General features: G+C 39.4%; 1 long non-coding RNA gene across 1 annotated transcript; it reads right to left on the bottom strand.

The window, feature by feature from the left end:
• Positions 1–6,833: 6,833 nt before the first annotated feature.
• LOC140938100 (uncharacterized) lies at positions 6,834–20,124 on the bottom strand. Its single transcript, XR_012165527.1, has 3 exons — positions 20,035–20,124; positions 8,261–8,402; positions 6,834–7,092 (listed from the first exon to the last, which is right to left on the bottom strand). It is a non-coding gene; the product is annotated as an uncharacterized lncRNA (long non-coding RNA).
• Between the last annotated feature and the right edge of the window lie 253 nt (positions 20,125–20,377).

Raw genomic sequence — 20,377 nt, forward strand, 5'->3', positions numbered from 1 at the left:
CAAAATTTTTGGGGGAAAACAAAGTGTATTATGTGAGATGTGCAAGTGGCGAATTATGTTATTTGATTTGCCCAAACCGTACTCATGTTGTCTGCTTCAAATCGCTTGCCGCCACTATCCCGGTAACCAGTATATACAAGTTACTTCTGCAGCTGATACGTGAACAAATGTTTATTTTCAGTTTCATGTTGCCAAGTCCTCAATGACGTCAGCAGTCCCAAGGGAGAAGACCGACCACTTGTCACGTCAGGAGTCCCTAACTATAGAGTCACTGATCCTTGCCCACCCCCCAGCGTTCTCACCACACCAAGTGAACACTCCATCGAAATGTTCAGAGAATAATACAGCGACAAGTTCTGACGAAGATGCAGACCCCGATGCGGTCAGACGCGAGTCATTTGCGGTCTTGTCCCTTGATGGAGAAAGTGGTGAAGTTTACATTTAACTTTCGCCATTTTGAAGTTGCGCAGTGTGGTGTCGAATTGTACCATGGGGTTGTTGTGGGAGACGAGTTGATCCATTATCCTACGCAACCTCGTTACAGCCAGTAACAAGAGCGACAATCCCATGGTGCTGTTCGACCCATTATCTTGTTTAACTTTAAATAATAAGCTCGTTCGTCTAATTTAAGAGCGCCAGGAAGCGTTCGAACAGGCAAAATTTTTAGCGAGGTTTTAAGGAGCGCTAAGCATAGCCCGAGAAAACAGCCCACATTTTGCGACGCCACAGGTTTTCCCACAAAATGACGTCTGAGAAACGAGAGCAGAAATTCCATAGCGATGTTAGGAGTAACTATAAACACTCGTTGACAGTTCTAAATGCTCTCTATTTGACCAATGTAAAGGAATAGTACACATTAAGTTTTCAATTTGAAGTCCGCTGAAAGAGGCTCATTTTAAACTTCGTGCTACTACCGTGACGACCTGAGCTCGGCAATAAAACGACGTTTGAGAGTAATTCGTGTTTCAAACGTGTTCCAAGCTTTGCTGTGCTACTCGTTAGTAGCACGACTTGGTTTCAAACGTCATGCTACTACCGTGTCCAACTCAGTCAATAAATTACAATTCTTTTACTTTCCTTTTACGAACGAGGGAAATCATGTTTGCATTATCACTTCGTGGTAACATAATAACCTGCTAAGTAACAATCTTGAAAAGTTTGACCGCGTTGGACATTACACTGCTCCTGTGAAAAGCTGGTGTTGTGGACCATCTTTTTTTGCATAAAGGCGCTCCTTACGTGATTAAAATTTGTAGTGATGAGTAAAACTATAAATAATTTCACTCGCGTTTTGTAAATTTCTGTGGAGTAATTTTATTGGAATTGATTCACACAGCAGTGAAACGGTGGATCACCTATTATTATCCTAGGTGACATTATTGCACCCGCAATTGTGAGTTTTTGACTTGCTCATTGCATGGAGAACTCCACGCGCTGAAAAGATTGATGCAAACATTTGAAGTTCAAAGTTTTCTGAGTTTTTGGCTAAAATACTCGTTACAATCATTGTTTCCTCTTTTAAATATTGTGCTCTTTCATGTATTTTTGTTTTTGTTTTTTAACGCCCTAAAATCTTCATATTTTTTATCAAAAATCAAGGAGTAATTGTCATCCGTGATATTACATGTAACAGTAAATAATTTTTTGTTCGATTACAAACTTGATTTAACAAAAGTTAATCTAGTAGGTTGTTTTTTGATTCATTAGGGGCAAAAGGAGATTTGTTTCGCTTGGAAATCTTGAAAAACACTTTCCTGGGAATGCGTTTCAATGTTGCTGACATACTTCAACGTTAAAAATGACTGTAAATAATTGAATATTTATTTTTGTAAATCAGGAAACGGAGATTATTTTTTCGGGATCAAAATCCCTGCAATGTAAATAAAAGTTGTCGTAATGTTGTGACTTTTCTTTTGATGCCTTTTGTGTCATGAGGGTACCTCTCTCTGGGGTAATCCAAAATTAGATTCTTGATCTGGAATCACCTGGAAAATCTAAAAATGGATTCCTTTTTTAGCGTGACAATAATAGTTGCTAGATCTTCTTTTTTACAGATCCATACCCATTTCAACCCCCCCCCCCCCCCCCAAAAAAAAAGGAAAAAGTGCAAATCATTAACCCAAAAATTTGGGCGACCTTGCAGCTCTCAGAAGCCTTCACAGGATCGGATAGGAAAACAATGAAACAATAGAACCTCGCCTGAAAACAAGACTACAGAAATATTCCAATTCGATCGACGTGTAGATTCTTTTTTTTTGCAACTCCAGACGTAACGATGTTGCCGCCCGAGTATACCTTGTCTGAACCTCCCTACCCAGTAATTTATTGGCACTATACACTAATTGCCCATTGATCCTTTGCCTTGTGGGAAATAAAGAGTCCATGCGAGCATGATCACTTTCTGCGAGTACTTTACGCATGCGCACAGCCATATCATCTAATAAGTAATTTCGCCCTAATTTGGGCGATATGGCTGTGAACAGGCGAAAGGCACTGGACAGCTCGTAACTAAGGTGTCCCGGTGTGTCACGTGCTTTAAGTGTTTCGTTTATATAAGCATTGCTAAGGTTACCACCATGTCCACTCTCGTTACTGTTGGACTTAGAAGCTTTCAGAGGTCGTTACCTTGTGGGGGAAGCCGGGGGATAAGGGGGAGGGGGTTTGCTATTTTTGTGAGTAAAAAATGAAAACTGTTAACTTTTCACAAAGAAATCTTAATAATGCCAGCAATTAACAACCAGTTTAATGGCACAAATTTTGATTACAGCAACAACAACATGTTTATTCAGTATTACCATTTCGGCCATACATAGTGTTACAAATAGGAATACAATAATAAACAAAGAAAGTTAAGTAAATACCAATATAATTGAATGATATAATTAATAATCATTTTTCTTTCGCTTTCAAATGCTTGAAAAACAAAAGTAGCAGCTAGCCTGCTAATATAAGAATCAGTATTGTTGAAATGAAAACAGACTTTATCATGGTTATTGTAATTTTTAAAGCCACTTTCCATTACTTATCACGTACTATTTGAATTCCTTAATTCCCATCCATACTGTCTATGTGCGTTAGCCGGTGATAGCTAGCTAGTTTAACACCCTACGAATAACTTGTGAAAACGCAAAACTGCGAATAGCAAAAACAAGGACAACTATTTCTGAGCGGTTGTTCATTTTTGGGTTTCTTAAAAACAAAAATTTTCATATTTTCTTTTCTTTTTCAATTTTTATTTGGCTTTTAGAACTAACACTAATCGTATTTAGTATATACTAAAACAGTGGATAGTGTTTTTCGCGCGCTCTGATTGGCTACTCAATCATTGAATATCCTGCACTATTCACTGATTCACCTCCAGTTCCTCCGAACGAGCGACGCCAAACTCGCGTAAGTTGCGAGCAAAATGCCTTCCCGGTTTGCTGCCGTAAACAAACAAAGAAATTTCACAACTAATCAAGCAAGCTGTTTCCGAAATACACGAAGAAGGTGACGAAGTTCGGATTGGAAGTTTTAACAGGTAAAGCTTTGTCTTTTTGACACGAATTTATCGATAAAACCGGTGAAAAAGTTTTTTGTTTACAAATGCAAATTAAGTTTGAGTCTTGCGTTACTTTATTTAGTTGAGTTGTTCATAAATAAGCTTAAAACTAAATTTAATAATCTTTTTTTATAGAATGATTTTAAATACATAAAGAATTCACAACTCCTTTTGAAGAAATTTCCCCGCAAGAGCTAAACAAATGCCTTCAAAAATTTTAATTGTCGGCAAGAAAAAGCGACGGCCGCGGCCGCCCGATCATTACGCGCCAAAATTGTAATCGTTAGCAACAGTATGCAAACTGGGGAAATGTTTTCTATTGCTTAATTGTAGAACTGTTTCTATAAGACTGGAGCTCGATACCACTCCAAACTGGGTCTCGTGCAAAGACATTCTCTCTTGGCTGTGTGACGTGCCACGCCGACCCGATGCTAGGCGATTTTGTTTGCTGTTTGCACCCTCGCAGACGAAAAACGTAAGCTGCGAACTAAGATTCCCTTCATCTTCTCTCGGAACCTTTGGTTAACCAAAGCATATGCAAACGGGTTGACAGCGGCATTAAACATGATCATGACATGAGCCACGGGAATCGCTACTGGGCTGAATTTGTAGGAGGCAAAAACTTCCATCACGTGGAGTATCCAGTCTGTACCCCAGCATATTCCAAATATGACAGTCACTATAAGAACCATTAGGGTGACTCTCTTACGCACTTTCAGTACGGCCTGGGTAAAGAAAAAAGGAACGAAAACTCATGAGCACGAAAAAGAATGGTTTGAAAAGACCATTTCCGATATATTAAAATTCATACTTGGCTCCTAGCATCGCAGCCATTTATGGATTTTAATATATCGGAATTGGTCGATTTAAGCGTCTAGCCTGCCTTGAAAAGAGTTTCGAGATCAATAAATAATAAACAAACAAAGGTAAGTAAAAAGTATGCACAAATTTAAAAAACGATATGGGATAAAACGTGGGCCACGAATAACTGAGGTTCTGTAATACAAGTTGTAAGAATCGTTATGAATAATTACAGTTAACTTATACATTACTGTGCTGACAGCTATTGGTCACTTGATCGTCGAAAGTTTCTATAAGTAGCCCCCTCTTAAAACCACGTTAAAACCTGTGCTGGCATTAGCAGTTAAGATAATGTAAAGATATAGTGAAGCAACTGCATTAGTTCCTGCAGTGTTAGCTCAGTCGGTAGAGCGTGTGACTGCAGAGCGGGAGGACGCGGGGTCGATTCTCAGGGCCGGACCAAAGAAATGAAGGTACTACCTTTGTAATGGAACCGGCTAGGCCTTCGCGTTGCTCGGATGACCACGTAAAATGGTGGTTCCGTCTCCAGTAAGAGACGTAAAAAATAGTGTCCCAATGAGTACTTTCGTGCTAAATACATTGACACTAAAATAAAGGGCCGATTTGTTTTTTGCCTCTAAACTGGCTAAATTTCGTCAAGACGAATGCAAGGTGCATATCAGGGACTCCCTTGCAAGCACAACGCCAATCAGTAGTACCCTCAGGTACAGGTGCTTTGTCACTAGTTGTAAACAGCCCATAATAAAAACACATACACACATAATTTATTTGATACTACAGGTTAGAAAATACAGGCAACTAATTAAAGCTGATGATGTGGACCTGCCTAATAATCAAATAAATAAATAAATAAATAAATAGATAAAAGATACATTGTAAATTAAACCTATATATACTGTATACAACAATAACGAAATACAACTATATACTAGCATAAGGAGGTAAAGTTTAAAATTACAAGCTGGCAATTAAGACTTAATACAAAAGCTAAGACTAAAAAAAATTAAAAATATACAAGGATAACAATACCCTTATTGTAGTTCATCCAGGTTCCTCTAATAAGATAAACCTTCTCAAGTGCTGCTTTATTGGTAGGTGTTTTGAGAACTCTTTTGAATGTATAAATATTCTCACATTCTCGGGCAGTCTTTTAGACAACAAGACCCCTAAATAAAAGACTTTCTCTACCCCAAGTTAATTGCAATAAACTCATACCTGTTGTTGGCATGTGTGTTGAGTATAATCATCACGCTTGAAACACATAGTGTATATGACTCTTGAATACAACCCCATCATCAGTGTAAAGCAAAGCATAGGGACGCAAATTCCTGCCAATAGAAAGGCTTTTTCCATCCATTCTTGTGGCCAGTCGTAATCGTAAATACAATAGTTTGGATTTTTTTCCTCCACAAAGTCTTGCTTGTAAAAGTTTGGAATATTAATAATCACTGAGAGGATCCATAAACCAGGAATTATTAGCTGTAAAACAAAATATGTCGAGGTCATCATTCCCTCGACTACCCTAGACAATGTAAGGTTTTGGTAAGTGCAGTTATTCTGAGAAATTCCAAATGAAAGAAAAGAAGGGCTGCTTCTTGGTATTGCTTATGATGTCATTGCTATAATTACGACTTTGAAAAGAAACTCAACAATATCTGTACCATGCAGAACAAACATTAACCAACCACACCAAACAAACCATCACATCCTGTACACACGCGGCAAACTTTCCAAGGCCAAAATTACTGACAGTGACTCTTGTCACGTGTGTGGATTGATGCAGACCTTAGGGCATCTGCTTGTAGAATGTAAGCATGTCCACCCCCTCCGGAACCTTTTTGCCTCTTGGTGGAACGGCAGTAACTTATCCATTCTGTCTTTGACCAGTAAAAAATTTACAAAAACAGAAACTTTCCTTCCACACGTTCAATCTTTGCCTGATAGTTACTCTTTTTTATATCTGTGTTACAGGTCAAAATTACATTCAGGTTAAAAAAATTTTAATCTTGGTTGATTCTTAATTCTCCTAGCCCTAATTTTTGAGTAATTAAGGCTAGGAGACAAAGGAAATTGAGAATCAACCTAGGTTAAAAAAGTTAGTCTGAATTTGATTTTGACCTGTAACATCTACACCGTAGCCAAAGAAAGTGAACCAATTAGTTTCTTAACCTTTAAAGCTTTTCTGGAATACAAATTATCTATTGAATCTTCAACCACGCTAAGATTGGTCCAATAAGAGAACAAAAATAATTTCCTCTCGGTAAAGTAATATCAGTAAGTAACGTCAGCGTGTGTATCGCTATTAGGTCAAAGTCCTTAGTTCAACAATCGTTTAAGAATTTTTACATGATTTTTCGAATGTTTTAAATGAATAAAAATTTCTGGGGGATTTAAAAAATGTGCGATAATTGGAAAATACTGGATTGGGGGTCAACATTGCAGTGCTTCCAGTAAAGGTTACCTTTAGCTTGCGTATTGTCAGCTTTCCTTTGTTACCAAGAGGATATACGACGGCATAGTAACGTTCCGTTGCGATGGCAACGAGGGTGAAGACCGAAGCATATTCTCCAACCCAGGCCGGGAGTCCATTTCTGAAGATGCATAAAACTCTCCCCGCCACTCCTTCCGGATGTCCGTTGATGTGGCTGATAACTAACGGTGGTATGTTAAAAATCGCGTAGGTAATGTCCGCCACTGCCAAATTCACAAGTAGGAAATTTATAGTAATCCTGTCAAGTGAGGAAGTTAAGATTAATCCACTTTATGGCACGATTAAGGAGGTATTCCCTTATTTTTCTTTTCTTTGAAGATCATTGAGCATTTTCTGCTCAACAGACTCTTCCACGGGTTTTTCAACTTTTGACTGGAACCAGTTAGCGAAAATCCGTTAATGGTCAACATGGCTGACAAGAACGCATTAAAATCAGCAAAGATATGATTTATTTCATATATCATTAACACTCATTTCTTTCACGGGAACATATGAACCCACAATTGACCTGCTTCCAACGTCAGTGGCTTCATAGCTCAGTTTGAAGAGCATCGCACCGGTATCGCGGGGTCATGGGTTCAAACCCCGTTGAAGTCCTGAATTTTTTTCAGGCTTCTTTACGTAATTGCATAAATTGCGTTCACTGATCATTTCTTCATTTTCAAAGGTGCCAATTTTGATCATGATTTGCTGAAAACTGCCGAAGAAATAGCTCCACAAAGTCTCCGAATTGTACAGACTTTTGTATGGTGGGGGTGGGCAAGTTTGTTCCCCCACCTTCCCTCCCCCACCACACACACGTCTGTAAAATTTCGCGACTTTGTGGAGCAACTAAATTCGTTCGCTTTTAACGTATAACCTTTAAAGTTTCCTAATTTTAAAGCGCTCTTTCCAGGACTGTGAATGGATATTCGTTAACTGGTCTTTATCAAAACTTGAAAGAAACAAAAAAAAGAAAAGAGACGTGGAACGGAGTATTCTTGTCCAGTTTTCACAATTAAATTTTTCTCCTTGGAACTGGCTATATAGTTTGGAAAATTTAGTGATGTTACGATGTAACTGAAGTGTGACTCTTACAGCCGGGTTCCGTGAACTGACAAACTTTTTAATAATCGGTCTCCGGCTAGATATTTTTTCTCAATCTGTGCTTATCGAAAGATAAAAAGGGCTATGTACTCGACATTGAACCAGATGTACACGTACAACATCGAATACTTCTGCAAGATGACATTTGAGCTTGTTATGTGGTCATTAATAAATGTAATAATTTCAACCCAAACTTTTATCAAACTATTTCACGGCGGAAACTAAACCGCGCTCTCTGGGTACCCGTTGCTCGTCCTTAGAGTCGCGCGGTCTAAGAGAATTGTAGGTCTCTTTCGCAGAATAAGGAGAAATGCACTCACCTCATGTCACGATTTCTGAATACAATGGCACAAATAAGAAGGTTTCCAACGATGGTGGTCATTAAAAATATGGACGTTAATGTTGTTATGACAACATCAGCTGGGTTAGACATACTGTAAATGAAGGATGCCTTGGCTGAACCTGTAATACGATGGGAAAACATAAGATTAGAATAAGTGAAAAAACTTTCATAAACTGAACTTACAAGATGAATTGGAAGCCATAAAGAGGTCCAACTACGAACGAGCACTAGCCCTCAATCGACATACTGAGTACAACACAATCCTTCGATTTGCTCCACACAAGAACCAACGCTCCAAGGCTGGTTTATTCATCATCACGCACCCGTTCTGTTATGCGTCCATTTTCAAGGGTCTTTCGAATGCAGTCTACCTAAATGATCTTACATTCAACAATTATTCCTTGAGCCCGAATAAGCTCCGAGTCAGGCCGAAGGCCGAATGGGCTATTGACTCAGAGGCCATGAGGGCGAGAGGAATAATTGTTTTAGTAAAATCCAGCTGGTTGGTCAAAAATATTGAGACAAAACAAGTTTAGCTAGCCAAACGCGATTAGTGGGCTATAACATATAGCCTAGTAGTAGCTCGACCAATCAGAACGCAGCATTGAAAATAGACCACTAGATGGATTTTACTAATGACTGATAGCACTTGCTTGTGCAGGTCCTAATTTTTTATCTGGCAGATGTTTAAGTTGTTGTTGCCTAATTAAGTTATTGTAGCCTAATAGCGGAGCTCCAAGCGCGGCGCTTCGCGCGTGGACGGATGAAAATTTGGTAACCACGTGACCGTAGACACACACTTTCTAGCTAGTTTAAGAGCACAAAAAAAACTAATTGCACATCAATGTTGTGATCAATTGAAAGCTGTCAAAACAGGGTATCCGCTGACGTGTCGACCCATGGAGGTCGAGTATGTTTTTTGAAGTTATCCGCTGACGAATTACCATTTTCAAATGATCGCAGGCTAAAAACACTCGAGGGATTGGGAGAATTCAAGAAAGTTGTGCAAACCCGAGACGACGTCGAGGGTTTGCATAACTGTCGAGAATTCTCCCAACCCCTCGAGTGTTTATATCAGGCTATGCAAACACCGGAAAAAAGTTTTGTATTGTTTTCATAGAATAACTTTCCGGAGAGAAAACTCAAACCTCTTTGTTATGGTCCTGATTAAAAGAGAAATTCTTACCAGTCGCAAAGTCTTGTACACGAAGTCTTGCACGCGTAATCAGTTCTCGTTTTGCAAAAAGATGCTTTCCAAAATACAGATTTTTCTCGCTTAAGGTAATTCCCTTGTTTTACACTGCGCACCCTCTACTGCGCATAACATTGTGACATCCAAGATGGCGGCGGTTCTTCTCACTAGCGCAAACAAACAAGGGCCGCTTATGCAGAGCTAAATCTTTTATTCGCAATAATAATGCCGCAGATAGGCTGACAGTTTCCTGGTCTGCTATCGAAAAACAAACCCGAACTCTGCAGTGGTTTTTCACTTCGCGGCCGTCGAGTTGTGGAATTGTTAAAATGTCCTGGCTGAGGCTTTGGATTATGGGGGCTGTGAAGCCTGTGGGACAGCTCTACGGTTCTCCAACTGCATTAACGAGCCAGTCTCTGGCCCGGGATCGCTACTGTAAATATGTTTCCCAAACTCCGAGAGTGGAGAGACGTATATTTCTGGAACAAATAAGACCCACCGTAACACCACAACCACACGAGGGAGACCAGTCTCCAACACGAAGTTTGCTGCTGAATTCACATTTTGCTGTGTATAGAAACCAAACAAGCGAACATATAAAGAATAGGAATCAATATTCCTTTCTTCAAGTTTCTTTGTCAAGCATTAGTGTGCAAAGGCAAAAAAATCGAACCCTGGCTCACTGGAATTAAACAGAACGCCGGCGCTACAAAAAAGTCAAAAATGAAGATTCATAACTCCAAAATCTCATGAAATCTTGACTTACCTCATTCCTTGGTATTTAATGTAGTCTTTTCAAGTTTGAATGCCTGTGTTGGCGATATCAAACACAGAAAAACAACCGAAAACAAGCTTGATCTCGAGAGCATACTTCAGTTCAAACACGATAGGCATTATTTTGTATCTCGCCCCAGTCCCCGCCGCGCAAATTATCCATCCTAACTGCAATCTCAAAACCATGTCCACCTTTCACAGCTGTTTGTAAGGAAACAAGCACGGTGACCCCCGATTTTTTTCCTAGGTATTTGCTAAGAACAGTCTAATAAAGAACATATTTGAAAAAGAAAAAAATTTGGGTGATAGAACATGATTTTTTTGGGGGAAATAGTTCCGTATTTGGTGTATTTGGGTCAAGGCGAGGATTCAAGCTAACCACGGAACTGTCCGAAAAAGTGCAATGTCCCCGCAACCAGGCAATAAAAAACGAATTAAATGAAGCAATACTGCATATTTGAATAAAAGAAGCTTTTTATTCAAGATAAAAAAATGTCTGTTTCAAGTAACAAAGACTTAATTCTGTAAGAAGGGGATTCGAATTTTTAACTCCCAACCAGTAAAAAATATCCCAGTTTAAGGTGACTCGACCCAGTTTTTTTGGGGGGGTACCATCCTACTTTGAAGTTGTCTGGTATTCCCACCTTTATTTTTATCGTAAGTCTAACACATAGAATGGATAACATATAGATCAATCTACAATATAACATAAAATATTTGGCGATCGGAGTAAATGTCACGTGGTTATAATGCCACGCCCCTTTAAGGTCTGAGTCGAAAATCTGCTGTTGCAGGCATTTTTTCGTGAAAATCTCTCGGCTACACATAGCGCGCATTAGTGCCTTGCGCTGAACAGAGTTTCACCAAAATCGCAAAGACCCAATTCGAGAAATTCAGCGGTTTCCAAATTTAGGTCATAATTTATGCGAAAATGATAAGCAAACTTTACACGGATTATATCTAAAAAACTATGAGATTCATCTCTTTATTTTGAGCATCCTTATAACAGATGGGTCCTTGCAAGTCAGCAAAACGCTTCAGGGCCTTGTAAATGCGCGCGATTTCGAGCAAAGCAAACATATAGAAATTATAGTTTTCGCTATTTGTTGACGTTTGTCAGCGTTTAAGAGTCTTTCTCACGAAAAATGCATTTTCTTAAAAATTCGTAGTTTTTTTTCCTTCAAATTTTTTCAGGGCCACAATTGATTAGCTAACTACCCGGACTCTGAATTTCATGGTCATTGAAAAACTGTGACATTATCTTCTATAAGCCCAAACTTGAGTAAACATTGAAGATTTTTAGCGTTTTGGCTGAGTTTGTGCTTTGGGAGTTGTCTATTGTTTCTAGTCTGTCATTATACAGCATTCTTGTTCAGCACGCGTGCAATGACCACGCTTGGCTGACTTCCGAATGCTTACGAAGCTCTCGGAGCTCTCGCGCGCACGAAGCGCGCGCATAGCGGAGCACCATGGGTAAGAAAATTTGGTAAACTATCTATCCGAGAAAATTTGGTTATGACGTAGCGTACGCCCACCCGTACACACACTTCATGTAAGCCGATGTCAAATGTCAAAATAGATCTTGCACAACTTGACTAGCCTCTTAGTTATGTATACCATCCGTACGAGAACGATTAGATTGACAGCTGTCAAAATCAGATATCCGCTGACAATTATCACGTGGCCATCTCGCGGGCGCAGATGAAAGACCAGTCCTTTTTTCCCTCCATATAAGCTAATATAATATGTCACGCTTACCAATTCAACATAAAAACGAAACTACGTCGGGCAAGGCTGTCAGTTGGCTGACAGTCGTTTAAAGTTATATTGGCAAGCCAAATTAAGGTCAATTGACAGCTGTCAAAAAAGGACATGTGCAGTCCACTATCAGAAAACTAATAACGTGGGCTCAGGTTCGCTCAAGTACACCATCTGGCATTTTCCACTACATGCCGGACGGTTATGTCTTACTCACACTCGTAGTCTGTTAATTCGAATATTCGCCATTCTAATGAAGGTTAATTGACAGCTGTCAAACTAGAGTATACGCTGACCATCATCACCTGAGTGTATCGCGGGCTCATTTTTCTATCCATTGAGGTCACGTAGAGTTTTGCGCCAATATTTTAATTTGATCACGTGCTCAATTCGAGGCCCCATAGCTTAGAAAATCTATCTATCCTAGAAAATTCGACAATCACGTGACCGTACACCGACCACCCGACCTTCCGCCCGTCCGCATCACAGGCATACCAATGTTTAATATCACACTTTCTAGCTAGTTTCGGTGCCTGCAACCTGATATTGTACATCCGTTTTTTGTTTTGATTAATTGACAGCTGTCAAAAAAGTGTTTCTGCTGACCAGTATCGCCTAACCGTATCGTGGGCTCAGTTATCGACCCACTAAGTTCGAGTGTTTTTTTTTAAGGTACCCGCTGCCAAGTTGATACTTTTTAAATGATCGCAGGCTCAAGTTAAATTTTTTTAAAATGCATATGAAATAGGTCGTGTTCATGAGCAGCACTTTTAAAATGTTGATTTCGAACTGACCTCGGACGCGAAAATTTCAACCGGCTTTTTCATTTACATGCAGGGAAGGCAATCGCTTTTGACTTTTCTCACTGTCACGCGTTGATCACGCTCTACGTCCAATTCTTATGTTCTGATTGATCAAAATTTGACAGGTGAGTTCATGCGGAAAATTTATGCAGCGTCTGGAAACTTGCTTACTGATAGCTGGAGCTGACAGAGTTTTGTCCGGGAGTTTTGTGTCATCTTGTCATGTTTTAAACTGTCTTTTCTACTTGGTGTACAAAATGAAATACAGTTGCTATCAAGATTGTTCTGTAATTCATGGCTGGTTTGTTTATTGCGCTTTTTGTTGACAAATGCACCGCTTGTCAAAGTCATTGGAAATCCGATTTCGGATGGCATTGTTTTCAAAACTGAGCTTACTCACTTGAGGCGTAATAGGATTGAAAAGTCTCAAGCGATTCTGGAACACTTGATGACCTTCAGAAGCAGCATCTCGACTGGTAAGCCTGAGCAATTATTGTCTTTGATGTGTTTTTTTTTTTTTCGGTTTCCTGAAGTCGAGCGTACGGCTTAAGTTTATACACGAGCAATGATCGAACTTACAGTAGTATGAGGGTCTCAATGGGGTGGTGCCTTTTACGGTTATCGGCTAAAATTTTGGCTTTTTTACGGCTATCGGTTAATTTTTTCCCGTGACGGTTAACAACAAAGTTAAAAATTAATTTCTTTTGTTTCAAGGAGTTAAATATTAATAAACCGGTATTTTTTTGCATCTTTAAAGCAAAATAAAGGTCTTAGGATCATCTCGGGATGAAATAAGCCATTCTTTTGAAAAATTTTAACATTTGATAGATCATACTTTTGATGAAGTATTCCACTTCTAATATTATTTTACCCATACAAATGTCAATAGTCAATTTAAAAATAATCTTTGTGAAAAAGCAAAAGCAGACTGACGCAAACGCTTAACTCAAGGCCGGTGCGCGACATTCATTTATAACAGAAATGGCCGTTTTCTCACTAAGAGGCGGATTATTCGGGTGTGACGGATTATCCGTTTGATAGTTGGCGTCAGATAGGTAATACGTCTTAATTTGAAAATGGAATGGCTTTAATTTTGAATCAGAACATTCCGCCTGGCTTTCTCCGTCAATTTTGACGGACAATTTAATTGAAGATGGATTATCCATTTCAGGCAGCCTGTGTACAGCCGCCCCCTCCCCTGAGAAGGAGGAGGGGAGAAGGAGTGTCTGCGGGGGAGGGGGTGACTGTACACAGGCTAGTCTCAGATGGATAATCCATTTCTAGCTGTAGTGTTAAAACGGCCAGTGTAAAACAATTCCTATGTCAAGTGTTTTTAATGATAGCGAAGGACTGTACAGAACGACTGTCTGCCGTTGCCTTGTCCGTAGGCCTCATTATTTCGCGCGGCTGATGCGTTTCGGGTCACGTGGTCCGAGCAAGTTTTTTTCTCAGATACGCCACCGAAATACCTTCACCGAGATTGCGTGGGAAGACGCCGTAGCGTTAGAGAAAAACAGAGAATTGTTACATGGAATTGTTGTTTATCGTCGACGTGTTACAAAGAGTGACATCTCTGCGTGTTGCTGTTATTTCGAGGGCACGACCTTTAGAAAATCTCAAACATTAATCCCCAGCAAAAAGCCAGATTTTCGCTATGGAAAAAATTAGGGACTGGTCAAAAAGTATAGGGGGGGGGGGGGGGGTGGGCCGGAGCAGAGAGGGGGTGGGTCATGAGGTTTTGAGCCTTGTGCAAGGGGTGGGTCGTGCAATTTTCAGCTACCCTTAGGGGGTGGGTCACTACACTTGTTATATAAAACACAGCCAGCTGGAATTATTGCTAAAATACTAACAAACCTGTTTTGCGAGAAAATAAAAAAGGGTGACAAGCCGCAAATCTATACGGGCGTGGAACCCTCTGTTAACCTTTTTTTTGGCTCTAACGAGCATGTCCTTTAATGATTTTCCTTTTTTGTAAGGAAAGGATTGGTGGTTCTTTAAAAATTTATTGAAGTTATCGTTGGTTTTGTATAAGACTCCATTTTTTCATTCAAGCTTCCTTTATAGTAGACACTGAGGGCTGGTATAGTGTCACGAATGGCAATATTTCTTTTTCCTCCTTGTTGTTTTGTTTTAGGAGTTTAGACTCCCTTTTGTGAATTTTATTTCTGATAGTAGGTTTTCTATCAAAGATTGTGGGTAGCCCCCGTCTATCAAGTGTTTTTTTTTAATTTGAATTATTTTCCTCGAAGGTTGTTTCTGAGGAGTTTTTTCGTAGGATTCTCAAGGCTTCTCCTTTGACAAATCCTTTTTTTAACATTTGGAGGGTGACACGAGGTGAAATGTGTGTGCAAGAAGCTTTCCGTTTGTTTAAAATGTGTCTTTGCATCAAGGACATAGGCGTAGGGGCCGGGGGGGCGAGGGGGGCTGCAGCCCTCCCAAATTTTGGGCAACTCAGATTTTTTGGGCAGCGAGAGAAAATTTGGGCAAAGGCAGTTTTTAAAGACGTCTCCATTTTATTTAATTATTTTAAAGACCTGAATATTAACCTGAAGTCAGCGTAATAATCCAGTTACATAACAGTGGTTGCTTAGCATGTGATGAGTAATTTACATATTTGCAGTTCTTTTTTGGTTGGGCACCATACTGCACTGCACTAGCTGGAATGGGCTATTTCCAGTCGAGAATTGATTAAAATAAACTTTCTAGAATCATCTCCACTCGACGAACAGTGTATGGCAGATAGTATTTAGCAATGGGTATTGCCTGCATAGCAAGCGTTTCCGCGCGAGTTCGACTGGAAACGCTTCCTACGAAGGCTACAATGGGTATGAAAATGAAGAAGTGGCTGACTAATTCTCAGTTTGAATTACGAGAAGAATATTAATTCGTTTAAAAAATCTATCGAGCGGTTTAAAATAATTCGCTAATTTGTTAAAGTAGACCGAAATGTTTACAAAATCGCTAACAAGAATGTCTCGATACATACTAATCAAATCCTTCTTTCGATTCTAGCAATCAAGCAGAGTTATCTCCACAATCTTTCACACATGTTTTTAAAAAGATTAAAACTACTATGAGGTGAAATTGCAGGTCAAAAGCGCTTCGTTTTCTACAGATAACTGCCAAAAATCAAGATTTTCCTTTTCTTACCCTATTTCTAATAATAAAAACTTCATTGCAAAATATCTCGATAACGCTCTTAAGGTTTTGCTTAAACTTCACGAACATCCAGGCGACCGTATTGGAGAAAAAAGCTCCTGTGAACGATTTTGTAAGGTTCCCGTCCCGAGAATCGTTGCTGAAGTAAAATAGGTAATGTAGTCATTTCGTTGCTATGACAACTCCGATGTCATTGCGACCCTGATGATGACAAATTTTCATCTTAATACAACTGTGGTCGCAATTTTTCCAAATTTTTGTTTATGGCGACGTAGTTTATGCTCAGACTTGGTATTGACCCTGAAAAACTGTGTCGAGCCACCTTCATATGCCAGGACGGCCTATGTTGTTGCAATATGGCACTCATTTCTTTTCGACTGTTTCGTAAAAATTTGGGCAACTTGCGAGATGTTTTTGGGCAAATGGTTTACCGCCCCCCCTGGCAAAAAAGTTCGCATACGCCTATGATCAAGGATAGATTTTTCCTTGAATCTTGTGCCTTTGTATACACCGTGTCTAAAAACGCAGTCTCAGTGTCAAATGTTTCAGCCGTGAATTTGGGTGATGTAAGTTTGCTTGTTCAATGAAGGCTTCGATGTCTGGTTTACTCATGTCCCATAACGAAAAGAAATTGTGTATGTATCATTTCCAAACTGTTGTTCTAAAGACAGTTTTGCTAAGAGTTGTTGTTTCAATATATGTCATGAAAATATTGGCAAAGGAATCAAAGCTGCTGTCTTTGTGCCCATTGCAGTTCCATGGTTTTGTAGGTGGTGCTTTCCATTGAAGTGGAAGAACTTTTCTTTGAGGATTAATCTGAGCATTTCCGGCAAGTAATGTGTAGGAAGGGTTGTCTTTGTAGAAATTTTAATATGCTTTGTGACAGACAATTTCAACATACCCTCGTTTTGCTGTATATTTGTGTCAAGACTCATAACGTCCATCGAAACAAGAAATGTTCGGTTTTTCACATTTGTCTTTTCACTGAAAGGTATGATTTCTGTGATTTTGATATTGGTTGTAGCAGTGTATCAACAAATTTTGTCAAGCACAGAACAAGTTTTTATTGGATTATTAAGAGGAAACCAAACATCTATGTTTTAACTAGGGGGTGGGTCATGCAATTTCCAACCTTGCTTTAGGGGTGGGTCAGTCATTTTTGCGCCGAAGGGAGGGGGTGGGTCATGTGTTTTTTATCAACCACATTTCCAAATGCTCCGCCCCCCCCCCCCCCCCTCCTATACTTTTTGACCAGTCCCTTAGTTCCCCGAGAGAGCGGCGGCAGAAATGGAGCCTAGGTCTAGGTGGCCTAGGTCAACACCTAAAAGCTAGGCGCTTGGCCTAACGTGCGTACGCAGTCAAAGTAGCCGGGAAATAAAAACGCAACCATAAGTGAGTTTAGCACCTTCCTTAAAACTAACAAATACAGGGAACAATTTCTTTTACGGTTAACTCTTTCTTACCCTATTTACGGCTAACGGTTAAAATTTTTCAATTTTTACGGCTATCGACTAAATTTTTGGCCGTTTTACGCCTATCGGTTAACCCCATTGAGACCCTCTAGTATCAGGTTTAAAAAGCCTTTAGACATTTTTTGACCGCAAATTTAAAGAAAAGGTTCCGAAGATTATTTAGTTATGATTTTGGCTGTAAACAGAAAGCTCTGAGCGATTTTCTTGCCTCGAGTTCATCTTGAAAAAGAGCAAACACCGGGAGCCGGCTTAAAACATAAATAAGCTTATGCTTACCTGACTAATGATTTTCAGAGACACTTTACTCTCAATACTTCTCTTCGTGAATGAAAATTATTGTCTCTGTACATGTTTCACCGAATTATATTTATTTTATTGATTTTTAGTAGTCCCTCGCAATTTTTATCGCTGCACCGGTTGTTTCCAGTCGAACATAAACATCGCATGCAGGAATACTCAAAACGCCGCGTGTGAATGTCACTCGCTTTTACAGATTACACATAACAAAACCATACACAGTTTAATAAATAAAGGGAAATAAAACCTAAACATAACAATTTCTCTATCATGTTGAAGCGTAAATGGTAACTCTATTAGTCGCACTGCAAATTTGGTGCCTGTCAAAGGTGAGAACCCGTCCGGCTGGCCGAAATGGTGATTTTGGGAATTTTTTATCGTTTTCATTAAAAGCCCGTAATTATTACCCTGCATATCACATTGGACCAGATTTTTCTAACTGAAAAGTCCGGGCGTTATCTGAGAATTCTCTTTATGACAACGTTTTATAATTCAATGCTATAATTTGTTGTGCAAAGGAAGCGCGTGCTTTGATCGTCGTGGATATTGAATGAGTGCAAATTCTCTTGCAAAATTGTGAAAAACTGCAGAATTATAGGTTTAAATAGGGCAAAAAAGAACAAATTCTGTCTGAGGTCTGTATGATAAAAAAAGGGCCTCAGAGTACTGTTTACCTGAGACGTGATGAGAAAAAGTATGTTTAAAATGCTGGTTTACACGCCACCAGATTCGTCGCCAAGATTTACTTGTAAACTAAACTTGTCGAACACAAAAAATCTGGCCTGATTTTTTATTTTGGCCTCTCTTTTAGACAGAGGAATGCAACGTGTAAATTGGCTGCCACCAAGGACTATCGTGGCGCGTATGTTTCTTAAAACTATATTTCGGGGTTGTCTAGCGGAGTAACGTTGGAGAGACTGGTGAATGCCACATTATGATGCAACAGCTAATGCAAATACAATACACGAATAGGTCTATTTGTTTTCCGGGTCTAATCTCCTGTGATCGAACATGATTGCTATTTTTGGGTGTACAAATAAGACTATTTAATAACTCGATGTAAAATTTGTTTCACCCTTGGACTGTCAAATTATTTTTCTCTCAAATCACTTAGCCTTTGCCTTAAAAGTCAAATAAATGTGCCCTGATCTGTGGATTACAAGTTTATTACTTGATTTAAATTATGAATTTATGAATGGGAGCTTCGCTTTTAGCCCTTGCTAAATCTATATATTAATCTTCATATCATGAATGTTAATTATGCCAAGTTTCAAAAAAAGTTTGATAGTAGAACAATTTGAAGGGAATTACCTTAAAATGTCAGCTTAAGCGAAAAAAAGTTGACACAGCTTGTTTGTAAAGATTTTCCAAGTTTCAGACGACGAACGAATTGGTAAATAAAAGTAAACTTGTCGACTTTTGATCACTAAAACTTTTTTCAAATTCGTGCTTGCGTGATTAGCGCGCGAAAAGCAAAACATCTCACGTCACAACCATGTTTACATACTCTCATGCAAACACTCCTCTCAGCCAATCAGAGCGCGCGTACTATCTTAGTTATTTTATAATGATTCATATCAAATATGTTGTGTTCATGTCACTATGGCCCCGCACTATTAGGATTTTGATTTCAAACTGACCTCGGACGCGAAAATTCCGCCAGTTCTTTTAAAAATACAGGCGGGGAAGATTTTTTCTTACCATGGTCACGCGTTGGTCACGTCCTACGTCCAATTTTTATGCTCTGATGCGTCAAAAGTTGACAGGTGAGTTCATGTGGACAATTTATGCAGCATTTTGAAAGTTGTTTACTTTGACTGATGAAGCTGACAGAGTTTTGTGTCAACTTTAACCTGAGATCAGGCTCTATTTTCGTTTCGCTTTGAAAATATTAAACATTCCGGCGGGCAAGGCTAAACGAAAATAGAGCCTGATACAAACCTTCTACGAAACGTCTTCCGCCCACAAATAACTTCAACAAATAAGCCTCAGAGCTCTCTAATTTTACATCTGCAAGTTTGAAGGCAATCGTGACCGTAGAACTCGCTGCACAAAATGCTGGTCAAATTTAACCTTAAAATGCTACGCTAACACATTTGTGAAAGTTGACGCACGAATAGATAGAGGAAGACTGGCGACAGACTATCTCCTGTCTGAAAGGATATTGCTACCTAAAGCTTTATTGCAAGAAACAGAGTAATCAGAAACTTACGGCGAATAGTGAGCACTTTAAGAAGAACAATTTTAAGCTAATATTGCACAGTGATATTAAAGAACTTCTATTCATCAAACTTACGTTGTACTTGTCCCTCTCTTTTAGCAACAAATCGTAACAAAGCAAAATATAGCGTCTACGAAAAACTGTCAAGCGTTTTTAGCGTCGCAGGTTCCCGTTTTGACGAGAAATAAGGCCACCAACTCCAGTACTTCTAACCATCCATTTTTCAGCTGCGATGAAGAAAGGTATTTGGTAATTTATTCACGCGTTTAAGACTTCCCATCACATTCGCACGGGCAATTTGCTGTCGGGGCAACCAACCCCAGTACTTCTAACCATCCATTTTTCAGCTGTAATGAAAAAAGGTATTTGGTAATTTATTCACGCTTTTAAGACTTCCCATCACATTCGCAAGGGCAAT

Source organism: Porites lutea, chromosome 1 (assembly GCF_958299795.1).
Source record: "Porites lutea chromosome 1, jaPorLute2.1, whole genome shotgun sequence".
NCBI lineage: Eukaryota > Metazoa > Cnidaria > Anthozoa > Scleractinia > Poritidae > Porites > Porites lutea.